This window comes from Tenrec ecaudatus, chromosome 14, assembly GCF_050624435.1.
Source record: "Tenrec ecaudatus isolate mTenEca1 chromosome 14, mTenEca1.hap1, whole genome shotgun sequence".
Lineage (NCBI taxonomy): Eukaryota > Metazoa > Chordata > Mammalia > Afrosoricida > Tenrecidae > Tenrec > Tenrec ecaudatus.
In genome coordinates this window covers 57,739,778-57,745,984 of record NC_134543.1, presented here as the reverse complement: position 1 = coordinate 57,745,984, position 6,207 = coordinate 57,739,778, and positions in this window count along the sequence as shown.

Below are 6,207 nucleotides of genomic sequence, written 5' to 3'. Positions count from 1 at the left end.
TCTGTACTCCACCTTGAGTTTATTCTTGTGCATGGAGTGAGATAAGGGTCTTGCTTCATTTTTCTGTGTGTTGATATCCATTTTTTCCAGCACCACTTTTTAAAGAGGGCTTCCCTTTTGATATTTTTGGGGCCCTTATCAAAGATCAGCTGTGTGTATGCTGATGCTTTTATTTCTGGGTTTTCAGTTCTTTTCCATTGGTCTGAGTATCTGTCATTGTACCAATACCATGCAGTTTTGAGAACTGTGGCTGCATAGTATGTGCCAAAGTCAGGTAAAGCAAGCCCTCCCACAGTGTCCTTCTTCTTGAGGAGGTCTCTGCTAATTCTGGCTTCTTCCCTCTCCATATGAAGTTGGTAATCAGTTTTTCCATGTCTTTGAAGAAAGATGATGGTAATTGTTTCGCGATAGCATTAAACTTATATAGTGCTTTTGGCAGAACTGACATCTTAACTATATTAAGTCTCCAAATCCAAGAGCATGGAATATTCTTCCTTATGTTGAGGTTGCTCTTGGTTTCTTGTAATAGTGTTCTATAGTTTTCCCTATATAGATCTTTGTTTTTTCAGTCAGGTGTATCCTTAGATATTTCAATTTGTGTTTGGCTATTGTGAAGGGTACCACCTTTTTTATCTCTTCTTCTGTGGTCTTATCTGATGTGTATAACAGTCCGATGGACTTCTGTTTGTTGATCTTGTATCATGCCACTCTGCCAAACTCCTCTGTTGCTTCCTGTACTCCCCTTGCGGAACTTTTGGGATTTTCCATATATAAAATCATATCGTCTGCAAATAATGATAGTTTCACCTCTTCCTTCCCCAGACGAATACCTTTGATGTCACTTCTTTGCCTTATGCTGTTAGCTAAAACCTCCAGCATGATATTAAATAGGAGTGGGGACAAGGGGCATCCTTATCTGGTCCCCTTTTTCAGTGGGATTGTGTTAGTGAGATTGAGGAGGACTCTGTAGATTGGTGTCAGACATATGGACTAATGTTGGACTTATTGGTGTGGGCAGCACTGGGTTGTGATGCTTTCTTAATATACTTTAACCTTTATATAAACTTCTGTCTTACACAGATGAATTTCTGTGCATTTGTTTCCCTAGCATACCCAGGCTGACATTATAGGCCAACACAAGCGTGTTAGTAATTCTTCCCCTAATTCCATGCCACATGCTCCTTCATATAGTACACTTTCTCAGACTATTTACTGAACAAACTGAATGAGTATGCTGAAAAGCTGCAACCCAAACACACACATTTCTTGGTTTCAAACCGTACATCATTACTTAGTTCTGTTGCAACCATTACATTTACAGGTTTTGTGTGATCACAATGGAATGGTCTGGATTTCCATTTGTATTGATGCTATCCATAATTTGTTATGATCCACATTAGTCAAGTGCATTTGTATCATCAATCAAACACAAGTAAACATCTTTTTTGGCATTATCTGTTTTCAGCCAAGATCCATCTGAGATCAGCAATGATATCACTTGTGTCGTATCATCTTCTGCATCTGCATTCAATTTTTGGAAGCTCCCTAATTATGGACTACAACTGTTTTTGAATTATGTTCTGTAAACTTTTATTGCATGCAATAATAATACTACTGCACATGTTCTGCCTTCTTTTAGGATGCTTTTCTTTGGAATAGATATAAACATGAATCCACTCCAAGAGGTTGACCAAGTAACTAAGTTTCATATTTTGTGTCAAAGACGAGCGAGTGCCTGCAGTGCTTTATCAGCTAGTGGAAGTGTTCCAATGAGCAGTCCACCTTTTCCTGAAGTCTTATTTTTCATCCATGCCTTCTGTGCATGTTGCACTTCTTCCTTCCGCACCATTGGTTCTTGATTAAATGCCACCTTTTGAAATAGTTGGGTGTCTACCTAGCAATTCTATTTTGTATTATGTTTCTGTGTGTCCCTTTCATTTTCTTCTGATGTTTCTTGTATTGCTCAGTATTATGACCATGGGATCCTTCAATATTACAACGAGATGTTTGAATATTTCTTCAATTCTTTGAGCTTGAGATAAGCTAAATATGTTCTTCCTTTTTGACTTTCTAATCTGAGCACTTTTCACATTTCCATATAATACTTTCAGTTTTCTTCTCATGCTATCCTTTTATTTTTTTTGTTCAAGTTTTTAACTTCATCATATTTTCATTCCATTTAACTACTCCAAGAGTAAGGGGATATTTGTAGTAGAGTAATTACCTTTGCTGAAAATATAGTCATAAAAACCATAAGGCATATAGGGAGCTGTTAGGAATACTCCCATGGCATACCATTACTTGAGGGAGTAAGTGCTGGACCCAGGAGATTGAGCTCACAGTCTGGGAGACACTAAGCTCTATTGGCACAAGAGAGTTCACGAAGACACTGTTCTTCAGCCTACATTGGTGGGTAGCAACCAGGATCTTAAAATTTCATGAACAACTATCTAAGGTGCAACCATTGGTTTTCCCCTATCCACAGAAAAGAATAGTGATGAAAAGGAAAGACATGTGGAAACGACTTAGTCTAATGGGCCAATAGACAGGGTCAATACCAGTTTCCATAGCCCAGGGGCCAGAATAATTATATCACGGTGGCTAACACTACCGATTACTCTGAAAGGGACCACATTAAAAATCCTGGATAGAATGGGAGAAAAAATGTGTAACAAAACTCAAAATTATATAAGATCTACTGGTCATCGAAAGACTCACAGGACCCCCTCAAGATTATAGCCCTTAGTCACCCTTCATGCCTGGAACGGAATTCACCCCTAAGGGAGATAATCAACAACTTAAGATCAAAGAGTAACCTTTGATCTTAAAATCAGGGGGGATAGGAAGAAAGAGAATTGGAAACAGGAAACACAGGGAGAAAGTGCAATAAGTGCTTATACATGGAGGGGATTGCAATGGATGAACTAAAACAAGATATGTCTGAATTATTGAATGTAAAATTGATCTGCTCTGTAAACCATCACCTAATTCAAAACAAACGTTTTAGAAATATACAATATTAATTATTAAAACAGAAACATTTTATTTCACAGTTCAGAAAAGAAAGAGGAAAAGAAAGAAACATAGAAAAGAAGAAACAAGATGGAAGGCATATACAGAGTCACTGTACCCGACAGAAATGGACAACACTCAACCATTTCAAGAGGTAGCATATGATCAAAGTGGATGATATTGAAGAAGACCAAGGGAAGAAGTCCACACCCTACTGAAGTCATTAGTGGAAAACAGGGCTCCAGTACTGTATTTTCAACTCTTGAAATCCAGTGGACATTTTGCTACAAATATCTTCATTTTCAATAATTATAATTCTGTACAGATACAACTAGGCATCCAGAAGTTTGGATTTTTTTGGTCATGTTTTTATTGTGAAAAATTTAGATTCACATTATGTAGCTTAATGTCCTGAATCTTAAAAAAAGCTTCCAAAATAATACCAAAAGGACTGATGTCTGCAGTAACATGTCTTAGAATTATTATTTGTATTTTATAATGGGGCTCATTTCCAAATGGATTTAACATTTTTTGAAAATATTTGAAGCTTCTGAGATCTTAGGACAATTGCATAAAATCCATACTCCTCAGCACATCTATCAGGAGACTTAATCTTTTGAAAACTGAAGTAGTACAACTCAAGCATTAATCTCTGCATGCCTCATGCTTCTAAAGTAGATAATTTACATAAATCACACATTTGCCTATAATTTTATATTATTATCATGTTGTCTTTGGGATATTTTAGATGGGAATTCTGTCTAAATTCAAATGCATCTGTCTAAATTCAAATGCATCATGAAGGCAACTTTATCTCCTCGTATTAAGACTTAACCCGCAGAAAAGTTATTAGATTTCTCTGAATTCCTAAAATGTTGCAGAGGTCTGTAGCTCAGGACCAATTGCACGTGGACCACTGGCCTGTCAAAATATTCTTCCCCAACTCTTTCTGTAGATCTCCTTTTCCTTCGATCCTTAAGCCAGCCACTCACAACAAAGAATTTTGGAACTCAACTGAATCATGCTAAGAATGAGAAAAGTTGCAAATGGAAATTACTGCTGGTATAATACGTAATTTAAAACCAAATGTGAATTCAAAACCACAATACATTTCAAAATATATTTTACTAAGGATATGATATTTCAACACACTCTAAAAACTGCAATCTTCTTAGATTAAAGTAATAAATTCTTCCACAAGTAAAATCTGATATTATAAGTAGTAAGTTTGAAACAAATAATCTATCAATCATCTGTATGGATGGAAACCAATAATAGTGGTAGTATGTTATGACATGTTTAAGCACAAAAATTAAATATGTAATTTATTTTTTGGACTCTAACACTCAAGAATGCCAATATATAAAAATTCAGGGCAAAATGACAACTTTTAAGTTACACTAAATAGTAATTAATGTTACATAGTAACTCATTGAAACAAAAACTGTATAAATAAATTTTGAATTCAAGAATTACACAATTTTTAATTTCCAAATAATTAGTCATTGTATTTTACTTTTTAAAAATTCCTTATCCATTTATTCTGTACTTATCTAAGAAAGGAAGGGAGACAATATGAAAGCTACCAAACTGCAGAAGAAGACAACCACGATTATATTATTCAGTGATAATAGCCATTATATGAAAACATATCTTGAGCTATATTTGCATATTTTATCCTTTATACAAATATATTACAATATTAACTCTATGTCATGGCTAAATACGTATACAAGGAGTTAACAAAACAAACCTGGAATCATTCCAGGCAGAGCGGGGTATTCCTAGCACGCATTCTTCCTGCTAGGGAGCAGAGCAGGAAGTGGCCTCTGGGAAGGTGCTCTCTGGTCACAGTGAATTTTTCTTAAAGGCAGTTTGCTAAAAACCATATTTTTGTGATGGCCGATTTAAGAGAACAGTGTGCATCTGTGAAATTTTGTTTCCTGTTCTGGGAAAATGTCGCAGAAACTATTGTGATGTTGACCACAATTTACAAGGACAAACGAGGGATGTGCTCTTAGCCATCCAAACAGATGAGTTTGAAAAATGTTTCCAAGAATAAAATCGCAGATTTGACAAATATATTAAGTATAATGGAGAATGCTTTGAAAGTGATGTTTGTTTTGTATAAAAATTTAAATACATTGCTTTGAAAAAAAGAATTCCATTTTGGGGGGCACCCCTTCGTATACACATTTGAATATAATATATTGAATAATAGATGTATTGAATTATATATACATATGCCTCAAAAAGTTTGTGGACAAATTCCATTTTCTGGAATTTCTTGAATCTCCCTCATATATTTTTGGAATATCTTTTTATTTAAATCATCTTATTCTGAATATTCTGCTAAACTCTTAAATCTACTAACTAGAGTATATGCATATATTTTGAGGCATTATCATAATGACAAATGAATTTGTTTTAGATAATATTTAGTTTCTTCCCATTTGGTGGTGCGATGATTCTGCAGTGCTTTGGTATATGCATTTAGCTCAACTCTAGGTAGTTTTTCTCTTTAAAAATATAGCTTCAGATATTTATATCCATTGCTATAACTGATATTTGGTTTTCTATTATTTTGTTTTATGCTTTTGGGCTTTCAGTTTGCTTTTCATTACTTCTCTTTTACTACAGGCATGGATTTTCTTTGCTATTTTCCCCTCTAATAGTTTGAAATATACTCAACTGATGATATGTTTTGCTTTTAGTTTTAAAAACATTATTTAAATTATTTTTCAACTTGAAATAGGAAACTACTTACTATTTTTTCCTTCCTGTTTGTATTTAGAGGGTGAAATTTATTGATTTCATATATTAGAAAAATTAATGCAAACCATTTTTGAGAAACAGAATTAATAAATGGATTTTCTCAAGATATATTTATTAGTAGGTGGACAAATAAATTAGTTCACCTGTGTTATCAAAATGAAAAGTATCTTTTCTGTAATTATGTGATCCCTTTTAATGGTCAAATAATTTGAATGAGCTATACTATAATCATAAAATTATATTTTGTTTACTTCAGTGTCCCAGACTATACCACTAGAAAACTTGAAGAATATAATATTTGAAGATTTTGAAAATACACATTTCATGGAAACCACTTAATTAATTAACACCCTATTTTAATTTTGGAATTGTTTGCATTGCATGTATAGGATTCTATGGAAAATAGACTTTATTTCTAAA